The sequence below is a fragment of the Notolepis coatsorum genome (assembly GCF_963971535.1).
Source record: "Notolepis coatsorum genome assembly, chromosome: 1".
Classification (NCBI taxonomy): Eukaryota; Metazoa; Chordata; class Actinopteri; order Aulopiformes; family Paralepididae; genus Notolepis; species Notolepis coatsorum.
The window spans coordinates 143,313,513-143,329,971 of NC_140165.1; positions in this window are offsets into that span (position 1 = coordinate 143,313,513).

The following is a 16,459-nucleotide window of genomic DNA, read 5'->3' on the forward strand; positions in this document are numbered from 1 at the left end:
ACAGGTGCGTAGTCCAACATTAATTAAGTTGCAAAAAAGGAGGTAGGGACCGCACTCAGAATATCGTTGTTTTTATTTTCAAGTTGTTATAGCGCACAAAACGTTTTCAGCCATCCGGCCTTCATCAGTGTGCACAGCAGTGCGCTATAACAACTTGAAAATAAAAACAACGATATTCTGAGTGCGGTCCCTACCTCCTTTTTTGAAAAGAATTCACTTGTCAGAATGAAAATCCAGCAGGTTTTGCATGAGGCTCAGTTTCCAGTTGAGTTGTAGGTTCTTTGTTTTATTGTAATCAGTTCAATTGTTTTTAGGTTTACTTGTTTTTAATGATTTAATTTAATTGTAATCAGTTTAATTTACCTGTGCCTTTGATGATCTGTAAATAAAATAAATATGCACTGTTCTAATAATCAATTCAATGTCTAAATGTATCTGTGCCCATAATTGTAATATGTATATATGCATTGGTCAAAGTTTAATCTTGATTTGCATCGTAATAGCCAAAACATTATGCTAGTTATGAATAACATTTATACAAAATTGTTGGTAATAAATAGTTATTGTACAAGGACAATCTTGGTTGAGCATGGGAACAACTCTCTCAACACAAAGTAGGTGGCTCTGAAAAGAGCCTTTGGGTGGCTCTGAAAAGAGCCTTTGGGTGAATACGGGAGGTAGGAGTAGGAGGTCCTCAGATGATCCCATTCTGCCATGGCACCTATCCTGCAGCTGAGCAGCTGAGAAGTACCCAGTGAAGGTTTCCCTGACAGTAATGGCCTCTCTGGTGGCGTTGTTGCTTCCCATCCTTCTGAGGGCCTGGGCACCAAGGAGTGGCTCTGCTGGCACCACAGGCACTGGCACAGATCCATCGTCCCACCTGATTGATTGATTGATTGATTGAAAACATTATTAATTGCAGAATGGGTACAATACAGTACAGCTCAATACAAACAACTGTTAAGGGGATAGCTCAATACAAACAACTGTTAAGGGGATGAAAGACTTTCATCTTGTTTACATCAGGGTCCCCCATTTTCAATTTATCAGGACATTTATGACATACAGATATTTATATATAGCCTACCTCATGAAGTTGTGGAGCATACATGTTGCTTTCACAACTTTCTCCGCAACCTCTGGAGACACACCCAGCACCCTCCTATACAGCCTCCACTGAGCCGCCATGATGCCAAAGGAGCACTCCACCATTCTTCTTCTGGCGTGGGAAAGCCTGAATGAATTAATGACAACTTTATTTAACAGATTGCAGAATGGGTACAATACAGTACGGCTCAATACACACAATTGTTAACCCTTTTCACTGCCACACGACAGCAGGTTAACCCTTTCACTGCCACACTACAGAAGGTTAACCCTCGGTTGTGTGATAGTAAAGGGTTAACCTGTAGTGTACAGTACACCCAAAGCTGGAGCAGGCTGCCTGCTCATCATATCTGCACATAAATGGCACACACATTGACATTGATTGTACATATAAAACACTGCTCATCTATCGACAAAAGCAATACATACCTCTGGCTGTTGTTGACCACGGCTGACCATTCATAGTCTGAATCATCCGAATCATCTACTTTGGATGGAGAAGTCTCACCGAGGAACTCAGCCATTTCATCATCTCCTACAAACTCCTTGTCCCACAGGGAAGCGCCACACACACGCCGACTCATATTTGCTAAACGAATGGTCAAAAATACTACAAAAAACTAAAAAAAAATACTCCTAAACGCTGCTGCTGCTAATACTGTCTAAATATACTACAAAAATCCTCAACACTGATGACACCCGACAACACTGATGACACCCGACAACACTGATGACACCCGACAACACTGATGACACCCGACAACACTGATGACACCCGACAACACTGATGACACCCGACAACACTGATGACACCCGACAACACTGATGACACAAGACAACACTGATGACACCCGACAACACTGATGACACCCGACAACACTGATGACACCCGACAACACTGATGACACCCGACAACACTGATGACACCCGACAACACTGATGACACAAGACAACACTGATGACACCCGACAACACTGATGACACCCGACAACACTGATGACACAAGACAACACTGATGACACCCGACAACACTGATGACACCCGACAACACTGATGACACAAGACAACACTGATGACACAAGACAACACTGATGACACAAGACAACACTGATGACACCCGACAACACTGATGACACAAGACAACACTGATGACACAAGACAACACTGATGACACAAGACAACACTGATGACACAAGACAACACTGATGACACAAGACAACACTGATGACACAAGACAACACTGATGACACCCGACAACACTGATGACACAAGACAACACTGATGACACCCGACAACACTGATGACACAAGACAACACTGATGACACCCGACAACACTGATGACACCCGACAACACTGATGACACCCGACAACACTGATGACACCCGACAACACACAACACTGATGACACCCGACAACACTGATGACACCCGACAACACTGATGACACAAGACAACACTGATGACACCCGACAACACTGATGACACCCGACAACACTGATGACACCCGACAACACTGATGACACCCGACAACACTGATGACACCCGACAACACTGATGACACCCGACAACACTACACCCGACAACACTGATGACACCCGACAACACTGATGACACCCGACAACACTGATGACACCCGACAACACTGATGACACCCGACAACACTGATGACACCCGACAACACTGATGACATAGAAAACACTCCGGTCATTACTCCGGGACAGCAACTCACAGGGAGACAGGGAGACGGGGCAGGCGTTAAGACTGCAAGCGTATGGATACAGGGTGAGATACAAGACAATAGCTCAGGGCCGTATGCCCCGAGGGGGCAGGAGGAGTCAGTCACTCAGAAGGTTCAGCACTGCAGGCCAGGCGGTATGAAGCTGTTCCACCAGCTGGGGGAAGGGTATCCGGTGCCCAGGTACTCATCTCCCTGCAGGAGAGAGAGAGATAAGAGCTATAGCAGCAGTGCAGCAGGCTAAACCAAAACGCCAACAACCAACCGAAAAATACCTTTCAACATTCACCCGTTTGCTTCCATCTCTTTGCAATCTTCCTTTCAAATTCCTCCCGTTCACTGAAATAGTAGACATAAAAATCACAACTTTGTTGACAGAAACATTGAAAAGGATATATATATATTTACATTCTCTACTCTCACCTGTGATGTACAGATGGACCTATTAGGAAGAGTTGTTCAGCCTGCAGCAATGGCATGTTCTTATGCAGGGCAAGGCCATGAATGATAGCCTACCAAAAGAAAGTATGTAATTTAATAATAATAAAAAAAATTATCTGATCCAGTCTACCAATACAAAACAGCAAACCATTATATGATTACATACACAAGTGGCACTATTGCAGGCAACCTCTTTATATATGTTTTGAAAGTGCAGGAGCAGCCATGATTATCCCTACCTCCGGAAACAGAACATCCAGGATGAACTTCACTTCATCTGTGAATTCCACCAGAGGTGATGTTTTGTGCAATATGACCCGAAGATGCCTGAAGAGGGTGTTTTGGTGTTCCTCAGTGGAGAGGTAGACGGGGACCTCAGCGGACTTCTGGTGGAAGTATTTCGCCTTCCCGTTGAGTACATCCTGACAACAATTTTGTGACAATAGAACCAGTGCTTTGTGTGGTGGTTATGTGAATCAAAACAGGCATGAAATGTCAACGTACTGTACATTCATTCAAAAGATACAGTACAAAATTTGAGGCATAGTTAAATTATGTAAATTGATCATATTCCTAAAGACCCTAAAGGTGAAGCGTTACTTTGAGATCAAATATGAAAATTTGCAAAATACCACCAAATGCTGTTCAGCGTTCTGTGATTGGACAATGAAGTCCACCAGTCTCTTCTCCTCTGCAGAGCGGTCAATGGCTGCCTGCACATGGGCTGGAAGTTGCGTAGTGCTCCCACTCCCGCGTGGGAGTCTGTACACCGGGGTATGGTTTCCCTTAAGCAACCCTCTGGCTTCATTGGTCCAGAAGGCAAACATCTGGCCACACCTTCAAAACAACAACATTAATCTTAAGTATTGGATAGGAAAAGGCTATGGCCGTATATCTTTTTAATGATGTTATACTGATAGAATGCAGGTGTTAATTTATGCATCCAACAAATGCTCCATTAAGTTTCAGATGTTTTACATCTTCTGCCAGTGACCCTATAAATTAAGTGTTACCAAAATGAATAAACGTATTGGTCAGGGCTGTCATACCCTTCTATTTGGAAACGTTCCATTAGAAAGAGACACCACCACTTGCGGATCAAAGGCATGTCCATCTGAAAGAGATTAGAGTGACGAGGATCATCTTTAGTCCATAATGTATTCCTTCGGCCATACGACTTAAGAGGTCTCCTGGGTTCAAGGTAGTGGTAGGAGATATCGAGTTAACAGCAAAGGAGGAAGTCACATAGGATGTGTTTTGGACAACACCTTATCAGGGGTGAGCATGGCACAAAAGGTGGTCACAAAGATCAATCAGAGAATAAAATGTCTCTGTAGAGTGTCCACCTATATTAACAGGTCAGCAATGGAAGTCCTGGCAGGGGCACTGATCCAATGTCATTATGACTATGCATGCTCCTCCTGGTACACTGGCATCACAGTAGCACTGAAAGGTAGGCTACAGACAGCTCAGAACAAATTAGTTAGAATGATTTTAAAACTCCATCCCAGGACTCACCTTACAGACAAATTTTTTAACAGCCTCAAAATGGCTCAGGGTTGAGGAGAGGGTCTCTCAATTAAAACTCAACATGACACACAGGATACTCTGGAATACTGTCCCTCAATATCTTAGTGGATATTTTAACATGGTAAGGGATGTACACGGACATGCCACCAGGGTGAGTCCTACAGACATCGTCCCAGTCAGTGAGATGCAATAGAAAAGCCTATGGCTTTATTGTGTTTATTAGAATCATATTGGTAAATGGATAAATGTATACCTGTTCATATTGTGATCAAATGCATATGTGTGATTTCCATTCTATCTATCTATTCTCTTCCAGATGAATAGTATGGTGCAAAATAAACATTATTTGAACTCTGTTAATTGTTCTGTGGTTAAATGGTATTCTAACTTACCTCACGGAACTCAACCCCTGTGTTCAGGACTATGGACAGGGTGTACTGGAACAGAGAAAGCGGAAATCAATATTTATCATAATGTTGACAAAAGCCGGCATGTAATTATTAACAAAAAAATAGACCTTACCATAATCATAAAAACCCCACAGTCATTTCCATTGAGCTGACGTGGTAGGTCCAGATCAGCCCCAGTTTCTTCGGTCCAGGGCCCAGGGGCAATTTGGTGTGCTAGATTTCTATAGAGAAATATATAAATCTTATTTCTTTATCTACTTTTTTCTCCCATTTTCTATTTTTCTCCCATCCCAATTTCGTATCGTCCAATTCTACCCTCCCCTGTCTCGAACGCTGTTAGGCCATGCCTCCCACAAGCCGGCTGCAATGTGGACGAAGCCTTGCATCACGTGTCCCCTCCGGTACTCGAGGAGGCAGCCGTTGCATCTTTTCACCTGCACAGTGCAATCTTTCAGCGTCGGGGGTCTGCGTGGGAGGGACACGCCGCCCCCGTCGCTTCCTGATTCTGCTGCGCAGGCGCACCAACCGACCTGTAGGAGTCGCTGTCCACAATGTCCGATCCCCACCCATCAGCTTCCCACCCCCTAATACTGCCAATTGTATTAGTACGAACGACCAGCCAAGCTGATAGCAATGCGGAGAGCTGGGCTCAAACCCAGCGTCTCCTGCATTGGTGGTGAGCGCCTTGCCCACTGCACCACCTAGCCGCCCCAGAAATATATAATTATTGAGAGAAGATAGATGTGACAACCACCACCACCACATTGGTACAACATAGCAAAACCAGAGGCTATAGGAAAGTAGCCAAACCATTAGGGTTGGGTATGGTTTAATTTGTTTCCATTGTGGTGCCAAAATTTCTTTTTCAAAACATTGCTACTTCCTAAAAGCAATAGTTTTCTAGTATTATACATGTTGGAACCAGTACCACTCAGTACTCAGTTATTGATACCCAACCATAACGTAATTTTATATGAACTTGGCAAGCAATATGTCTTATCTGACAACCTAAACAGGACTCTGTAATCCGCATCTGCAAACCCGTATGGATGGTTTGCGTACATCGAGTCCAAGAAGAACAACTGTCTCCGCAATGGCCGCATGATCTATAATTTGGTAATGGGTCATTAGTTTGGGTCAATAGTTGCACAACAGTTTCACAGTCATTAGGACAAGGAGTAGAGCTGTATTTCATAGTTGTTAGTTGGAATACACATTATTCAAACTGCCCAATAACCATATCATCTAATGACAGTAACATAGCCTTACACAGAGAACGTAGTGGTCTGGCCCATATGTGTTGGTCCAAGCTGGGAAGACTAAGAAGTCTTTCATGTGTAGATATACCTAACATAAATGAAAAAAGTCATCATTATACATAACTACATTTTTAACGGCATTAATATTTGTAACAGCAATTTATTTTTTTACTTTGTTAGTTTATGTACACCGACTTACTGGAAAGTCATGCATGTTGGGTGGTTTAATCTTCCATGTAGGAACTACGAACATGTCCTCTATATATATGTCTTTGCCCTAGGGAATAAATAACATTGAAAGACAAATGGTATAACAAAGCATAAACAATTGCATTATGTTTCATTTCTGCTATAGTATTCTGTATAGATTTACTTACTTGTAGCAGAGCTAGTTCTTTAATGATTGCCATGCAGGCATTCCCGATCTGCAAGAAACAAAAATGAGCGAAAAAGCTTAAAAGCAAATATGCTTTCAAGCCCTTCCTTGTGTTCACCTATTACCCAATACTCACAGATGAATCAACGTCTCTTAGCAATCCCAGGCTGCAGAATTCTTCACGCATCAGACATATGGGTCCTTCTTTGACAATATATTCTGTGACTGGCCGTGTCTTGTCCAGCACGTAATCGAGCTGTGAATAACAGTTATTAATTATAATCAGTTATTACCAATTTATTTATTTTTATACTGTACACTTTGAATACGAATTTATATTTGGATTGATTAGCTTACCAGTTGGTCCTGGGTAGAATTCCATTCCTCATCCCAGAAAATCCTTGTTTCTGCCGTTATGGAGGGCACAGTGGGGGCTGCTGCCACTGTGGCCACTAAAAAAGATAAGAGATTTCCAGTCATTCATGTGAAGGCATGTTTAAAAAAATCGAAATCATCAAGTGCAAGAAATTCCTGACCCTGACCCCCACCTTCACCCCATTACTCACCAAGTGGTTCATCAGTGACCATTGGAGCAGTGGCAGATGTGTCTGACAATACTGGATTTCATAAAAATAAAAAAAATATTTCAACAATACTGGGATTAATGTGTTGCATTTTGATATAATGGAGGGCACAGTGGGGGCTGCTGCCACTAAAAAATATAGAGATTTCCAGTCATTCATGTGAAGGCATGTTTAAAAAATCAAAATCATCAAGTGCAAGAAATTCCTGACCCTGACCCCCACCTTCACCCCATTACTCACCAAGTGGTTCATCAGTGACCATTGGAGCAGTGGCAGATGTGTCTGACAATACTGGATTTCATAAAAATAAAAAAAATATTTCAACAATACTGGGATTAATGTGTTGCATTTTGATATAATGGAGGGCACAGTGGGGGCTGCTGCCACTAAAAAATATAGAGATTTCCAGTCATTCATGTGAAGGCATGTTTAAAAAATCAAAATCATCAAGTGCAAGAAATTCCTGACCCTGACCCCCACCTTCACCCCATTACTCACCAAGTGGTTCATCAGTGACCATTGGAGCAGTGGCAGATGTGTCTGACAATACTGGGTTTCCTAAAAATAAAATATAAAATATTTCAACAATACTGGGATTAATGTGTTGCATTTTGATATAATTGCATAGCAAAACAAAATTTTGGAAAGTTACCCAATACTGCCTGGCTGTGGATGTTCATTGTTACATCATTAGATCCAAAAGCCTTTTTGAAGTTGTCCAGAGTGCGCTTGTTTCTGTTCACGTTATCATGGTGGATGATGTTCCTCATGAGGAATAGATGGGTCGATGGCAAACTCATGTTTAGGAAGTAGTTGTTTTTCTTCATCCTTGCAAACAATTGTTCTGCTACTTGACTGTTAATTTTTCCAGCAAGCTGCGGGACCAGGCAAAGCTTCCGCAGAGCATCACGGTCATCCTTTGTATTATCTTCATGGAATCTGTCATAGAGAGCATAATGCTCTGCTGAACCGGTTATTGGATGGCCACCACTGTCTGGGATCAGTTTTTTAGTCTCCAGCCAAAGTAGTGACACCTTCAGCTTTCCCTCTTTGGCCTGCTGTATGTTCTCTGGAGTTGGTGCAGATAGCCTTCCCTCAAAAGGCTTAAAAGGCAATATCTGCGGTTCTCTCAGATTCATGTGTGTTGCCAGTCCACGTGCAAAGTCATAGATCACAATGTTTGGCATGTGTTTCCAAGAGAGGAGAAGATCTGTGAAGTCACGTGGGCTTTCCGCTCGAAGGTTAAATTTAATACTGTATACGATGCCACATGGACACATAATCACAGCGTAACCACCTGAAATATATAAAAAAAGTATTCAACCGTTTTTAAAAAGATAAACTAGTGTGTTTTCACCCTCAGAGATAATATTAATCAGAAGAAAACTATCAGTAATAGTAGCTTGTACATGTATGGTGTTAAATTTTTAAAACATACCTGACGCAGCCCAGATCTTTTGGAACACCTTGTCGTATGCCTCCCTCGACCTCATTTCACCAGACAATCTCAGGAGGAGATCAGTGCGTGATCCAGATGAATCCAGCGCACACTCCCTACATAATGTGCGAATCACTTCAACCTACAAAATAAAATATGTTAATATGTATGGAGAGCTGCATGTTTTAAAGTGGAATCATGGCGTTAATTCGCTCCGAAAAGGGAAAATAAATTAATTCACTCCTAAAAGGAAAACCAAATTATTTTTTTTACCTTCTGCTTATACAGTTCTTCTGTCAGCCGGTCTTCTGAGACTGTTAGTTCCCGCACCTCAGCTTCAGCTGGTTTTGCTGGATGGACTTTTCGAAATTCCGTATTAATGACTTTGTTACAGCCTCGTGTTCTTTCTCCGATCCAAGGTGCCCAATAGTGGAAAGTTGGTGGAACATATAATGGATTGTTTTTTTGACCTTTATAAAAGGACAAGAAGAACGTCAATAAATTAAAGAGTTGTAAGTGAAGTGACATCTTGATAAATATACCACAACATGTATCTATCTCCATGTGGTTGTCACATTTGTAATTGGAAAAGGTCCAGCATTTTAACTAAGTGCTCATTAGTATTGTCTTGCATTACTTGTTACAAATCCTCGGCAGATCCTTTCCATTGAAAGTGCCTCCCAAAAAAGTTGTATGTCGACCTCTCCATTGAAGTTCTCAGGAGGTTGTGGAAGGTCACTCACTAAACAAACAAGGATGAAATATTGTAACTTCTGAGAGTAATCCCGGTCTGCAATTCACATAAATCTGTATTCCATGAAAGCATTCTTACCTGACAAATGGAACACGCCCTTCTTATGGAGGTCCATGATTACTGCAGGTGGATGATCACCACAGCGTATGCAGGAATATTCATACGCATGTGCTGTGAGGGCTTCAAAGTGGAGATAACCATGGAGCACTGTATCAGCAGAGGGGTACTGTACACCTGTGGTCAACTCCAAATATTCGACCACTCTGCTCACTGCAGTATGGACCTTAGAGAGAAAAATATTATGGAAAAAACAAATGTACTGTAGCAATTCATTTGTAAACTAACCCAATATTTCAAAGAAGATTTTATCAAACATTACCTGTAGCAGGTTCCGAATGGTGATGCATAAAGGGAGAGCGAGTATGGCATGGTCATTAAAGTTATGTAAACCTTCTTTCCACTCTTGGTACCGGAAGTAGGTTCCACATTGTGGGCAGGATTTACAGTAGGTTGAGATGTCTGGAAATCCAAAGATTCAACAAGAATCGCAACACAGTTTACAACACATTGAATAATATATATAAGAGAAACAAATCCTCCACAGTAGATTGTAATAAGATAATATTAGTGTTCACAGATGTTACGTTGTCATTGACACTCTGTAGGCTCAATGTCGAGCCAATGCAACACAACAAGGAGACGGCAGTCAAAGTAGTAGTTAATGAAATAATTACCATGGATGAAATGAAGAATAAACGAAAGTAACGACAGACAAGAACACATTCTACACAGACAGGATCAGCACCAGACTGAGGCCATGTCCCCACGTATATGGATCTTTTGCCAAACGCACATTTTATTCCACGATTGGGCCTCTCATCCACATGTAAAGGGTGTTTTCAGAGACATAAACGGAGACTTTCTTAAACGCATTTTAAAGTGAAAACTTTCCCAAATATAATAATAATAATAATAATAATACTTCGTTTTATATAGCGCCTTTCAGAGGACCCAAGGTCGCTTTACATAAGGGGGGGGGGGGAGGGGGGAGATAACAAGTCAACAAACATAGTGGACAGACACAGCACATACATATAAAGTGACATATATATATCTGTTCAGTGGATCCGTGCAGCCACTGTAAACGCATAGTCTAGATAAACGATGACGCCACAGCTCACTACGCATGCTCAGACTGTTGTTCCATCCATGGCAATACAATAGGCGCCCGTAGCCTTGAAGCGCACAGAGGCAATAAGATGGACAGCGCCTGGTGCTGAAATGACAGACAGAAATAGCATGTAGTTTCTTCCCCCTCGAATGTATATATTTTCTCTTATTGATCTCTGCCTCTTAAGCAGTACTGTATATTTGTATATCTTGTATATCATTCATGAATGTCTAGATGTAACAGCTACTCTATACTCCAGTGCAGACAGATGTAACAGCTACTCTATACTCCAGTGCAGACAGATTCGGCCATCAGACGCTGCTTGCGTGTAATAGGAGGGATGTATCTGTTATTTAGTTATACTGGACATTTTCGTAGTAGTAGATTTCTCGTTTCTGTTTATTTATTAAGTTAATATAAACTGTGTTTCGAAAGTTTTTGAGGTTGTTAAACACACGCTTTTCATTTATTTAAGTGGCGAGTGGCGTTTTTTTAGTCCGCTTATTTCTCGAGAGATATCATACAATGTCATGTTGAGACCTTGAGATCACAATATCACTTATATATGCGACGACGGCACGTGAACAGTACAATGCAATTAATGAATGTCTTGTTGTAATTAGTATATATATAGTTTGTGATAAGGACTCGCCATATTTAGTTTCAGAATCCGTTGAATACATTGACATTGTATCTCTCCGTCGCCCAGTGCGCAGAAGTAAAGCATTAAATCGTGACATATCTAGATTGGTTGTTTCCTCTGGACTGCATCTAATCCACCGCTATATCTATCTATTTATTATCTACTGTATGTATGTCAATATAGCCAATGGAAATGCTAGGAATGGTGAAGTGGGCTGGGTGAACCAATGGACAATTCCTATCATTTCTCTGTCGTCCTGACTGCTCGTACCACCATGGTATTTGGGATATCGCTTATCGCCACCTGTTGGCCCGCATGCTTGTTGGAGCAATTCATATGCGTTTATGTGTTTCTGTCTGGATGGATTTTTTTTTAACACTGTGGTGTGGACGGGGATTTTATTTTAAACGGAGCCAGAGAATATCCATTTGGCAAAAGATCCATATACGTGAGGACATGGCCTAAAGGGAAGACAGAATACTTATACATGAGGGGATGACGAGACAAGACACACCTGGGTTAATTGTAAGTGGGTACAGCTGAGGGAAGAACGATAGGGACTACAACACCATGACAGAGAACTACAACTAGACATGACGAATCACATTAGGAGCGCCTGATCAGGGCACAAACATAGACCCACACATAATAACAGACCTACCTTCAACAACCTGTGTGGTGGTGAGGATTTTGGCCTTGCAGGTAATGAGGACTGGGTCACTGAGGGGGACGTTGTCTGGGCAGTGCTGACATAACATTTCCTGTGGAATGAGGTGCCTTGGAAATTCTTTCTCCACTGATGGAAGGCGTATGTCTTCAGGGAGAACAGCAGGCAATTTCTTGTTTTGTAGGATATACCGCACCATGCCTTCCATTATTTTTGCATCCGTTGGTGGATACGGTAGATCTCCCAGATAAGTCTCCTCATCATGACTGTTTCTGTCCTCTGTTGCCATGCTCTCGAATTCCACGTCAGTACTCCGGACTTTTCGGAAGAGTTCGCGGTCCGTCTGAAATAAGTGCCATTTGGCGATGTATTTGTGTGGGCATGATCGCTTTGTGTTATGGCAAGGACAGTGCCATGTATTTTGTTTTGTGTCATATGACACCATGACTCTTCCCAAACGACTGTAATGTGAAAGTGTGGGTTCATAAACGGATATGTATTTTTTGGCCTGAGGGGCTCCAACTTCAGTCTTCACAGAGAGAGGTATTCGGTTGTCTGCCGCAAGCTTTTGTCGAGTGAGGCAGAGCTGTTTTTTCTCATCACCAAACCACTTGCTGGTAACCATCTCTTCAAGGGTTTCCTCATGAAGAGCCGGTGGATTAGCATATAATGTACAGTATGCTATAGATTTCAGGTGTCTGCACTGAAAAGCGGCTAATCCACTCCTACGTGCTAACTCCATGTTCATCTGGCACTCTGAAGATTCACATGACACTTGTTTATTTTCCCCCCATGCCTTAACTTGGGCATGCAGAGGAGTGCTGACACCATGATACGTCTTAAGAACAGCAAAGATCCCATTGTTGGAATCTACACACTCACTTTTTAGGTGAGAAGTTTGTGTTATGTCCAGCGTCTGTGTGTGCTTCCTCTCTATGTGCTTTTTAAGGTTTTTTCTGTTAATAAGAAGATGGCAGCTAGGACATTTTCGTTTTATTTGCAGACGATGATGCACCCTTTTCATCTGTCCACACGGGGGGGTTGGCATTGTGGTCTTTGCACTGGTTGTCACTTCAGTGGTGGTGGTCTCTGCAGTGGCGGTGGTCTCTGTGGCGATGGTCACTTCAGTGGTGGTGGTCTCTGCAGTGGCGGTGGTCTCTGTGGCGATGGTCACTTCAGTGGTGGTGGTCTCTTCAGTGGTGGTGGTCATTTTCTTGCAATGGTGGTCAAGGTGCTTGATAAAGTCCGTCCGACGGATAATTGTTGACTGGCAGTAGATACAATGAAAATGGTACTTTTGGTTACATTGTAAGCCACATCTGTGAATGGTATACCCTATAAGAGCATAGAATTGTAATGTTATTATTGGTGACACTTAATCTATAATTATGAGCCTTTATAAAGTGTTACCTTATTATTCTACGATCTTTTGTCAATTGAATACTAAACAACATCTGAATCATATAACTGCCACAGACATCACAGAAGGGTTAGTTTTGATTAACCCATTAGGACCCACCGTGACACAGGTGTCACATGTACTTTACATTAGATGTTGTGCACTACATAGGAATTATGAATAAGTTTAATGATTAACGCCCAATGTGACATATAGGGATGGGTACCGAATTTGGTACTTTTATCGGTACTTACCGAAACACGTCGGTACTACAGAGTATCGATTCACGTGAGACACCGTTGTCGGTATTAAAAAGAAATAATAATAAAAAAACTAAGGCTGTCAAAGTTAACGCGACATTAACGCGTTAACGGTAGGTTATGTAGATAACCTAGTTATATTAGTATTGGCTGAGCGTTCCGCTCTGAGCCGTATGAGATATTCTATGATACCTATTGTATCCCCTTACGAACAAAAATTACATGCACCCCACCTGTATGGGGCTCCGCCCCCATGGTGGCACGCCCATATAGCAGTGACGATAGTCACCACACACCCTTCCTCGTCAAAAACCCGTCCCAGGAAAAAGATCCCTCAAGAGGGAACTCAGGGCCGCGCAGAGCGGAACGCTCAGCCAATACTAATATAACTAGGTTATCTACATAACCTACCGTTATATGCCGTATTTGCTATCGCGTTCCGCTCTGAGCCGTATGAGATATGGGGAAGAGCGGACGCGAAGCCCGACAAATGTACCCCCTGAGGACCCGTAAGCCCACATCAAGGGGTGCGGGGAGCCCTGTCACCCCATCCTCCCTAATGAAGGGGGGGCGCAGTCAACTCCACCTGAATGCGAACAAGAGGGAAACTAGAACCCCTTGAACATACGGCTCAGAGCGGAACGCGATAGCAAATACGGCATATAACTCTAAATTCCTTTAATGGCACTATTTCTTTTGTCGCGAGATTAACAGGCGGGCTGTGATTGGACCTCGGGCCCCCGTGGTTTGGGAAATCAGGAAGCAATGCACTAACGTTGATGCCGCGGCAAATAATATTATCAACAAACCCCTGTTAGCACAATGCCTAGACAGGACACTATTTTGAATGGCAAGTTTAGCTTCAAAGCCATGCCAGATGGCTCTCTCGACAGGACAAAGGTAATTTGTATCTACTGTCGATGTGAGTTGAGTTACCACCGGAGTACATCTAGTTTAAGATACCACTTGTATGCCAAACACAGTGCCATTGCAGATTGAGACTTGTGTTACTGTTCCTGCTCTGTTTGATAAGTGATTGTAAGTCTGGGTCGTTATTTAATGTATTTAATTTATTTTTAGTATTATTTATTATTATTATTATTATTATTATTATTATTTTGACACCCATTAGAGACAAAAGGAAAATAAAAATAAAATGAATAAGGGCAAAACATATTAGGCTTGTGGTCATTTTAATGAGGACAGTGGCGGATGAGCCTTGAAGGAGGGGACAGGGACAGTCCACCAAAAGGGCGGGGGGGCTGCGCGCTGGGGGGGGGGGGGAGTGTCCCACATTGTCCCTCACAAACATACCCTTTGTCCCACATTTTGTTTATTGGGACCTGGTCACCCTACCTCCGTGCCATGCGAGAGGTTGTTTTCACTGTCTGGGCATATTGTTTCAAAGAAGAGAGCCTCCCTGTCTTCTGAAAATGTCAACAGGCTTGTCTGTTTGAGCAACTGGCTCAGTGCAAAGAAATAACTGATATTAATTGTATCTGTTAAAAAAGCAGAAGAAAGCTGAGCTGGTGTTTATTTTATCTGTTAAAAGAACAGAAGGAAGCTGATAGAAGCTGGTGTTTATTTTATCTGTTAAAAGAACAGAAGAGAATGAGGCTGTGTTGTTCAGCCTGACTCTGCTGAATACAACAGAACAGCTGTTTATAGGCTATAGCCTGACTGCACTATATCATTTGAGTCCTGTATTACACTGTTTAATGCACACTTTATTCATTGTTTTATATTAAGTTATTTTGTGCATCACTCTGTTTTGACGTGTAAAGTTCAACATTTTTGTGTTAGTAATCATTACTATGTAATGTTAGTTAGTCAATTGGTATGCCCATCTGTTATTTTTTTGTTGGGCTTTTTATTTATTCTTTTAGTTTATGATCTTAGCATTTGGTTTTACAATGCAGTTTGCACATCATAAGTTACTTGAAGATTCTGGACAGTATTTCTATTGTGGCAATAAATAAACAATGCATTTTTTGCATAAACCAAGCATTTGTCGACTCATGTTGATAAGAGTTTCAAGTTTCAAGTTTCAAGTTTCTTTAATAGTTGTCATACAGAAGTACAGAATACTTTTGTACAAAATGCTTCTTACTGTTGCGCTCCAGAGACTGTGCATGACAAGATAAGTATGAAATAAAAACATAGTAAAAATTAGAAGAAAAAAAAGAGGTCACAGTGTTCAGTTTAGACATATGTACAATGTTCGTAGACGTAGTTACCATACAATATACAATACTGTGCAGTGTACTAATATACAATACTATATAGTGCAAGGCATAAATGGACGAGGTGCAGTTTAGGTACAATTCACAGTAGGTGTACGAGTTGTAGTGCAAATCCTTTATCAATAAATATAAAGTGTAAGTGTGTTTGTGTGATCTAAAGTGTGGAGAGTGGGTGCTGCAGTGTGTTGTTTGTTTGAGTGAGTGTGTGTGTGCGTGTGGGTGTGTGTGCTGTGTGCATTTGATGGTTGTTGCATAGTGATTATTGTTCGTTTAGCGATTATTGTTCGTTTAGCAGCCTGATGGCCTGGGGATAGAAGCTCCTTCTGAGTCTTTCTGTGCTCGCCATAAGACTCCGGTATCGCTTGCCTGACGGCAGCAGTTCAAAGAGGCAGTTGTTCGGGTGGCTCGAGTCCTTAATAATTCTCTTAGCCTTCCCCTTGCA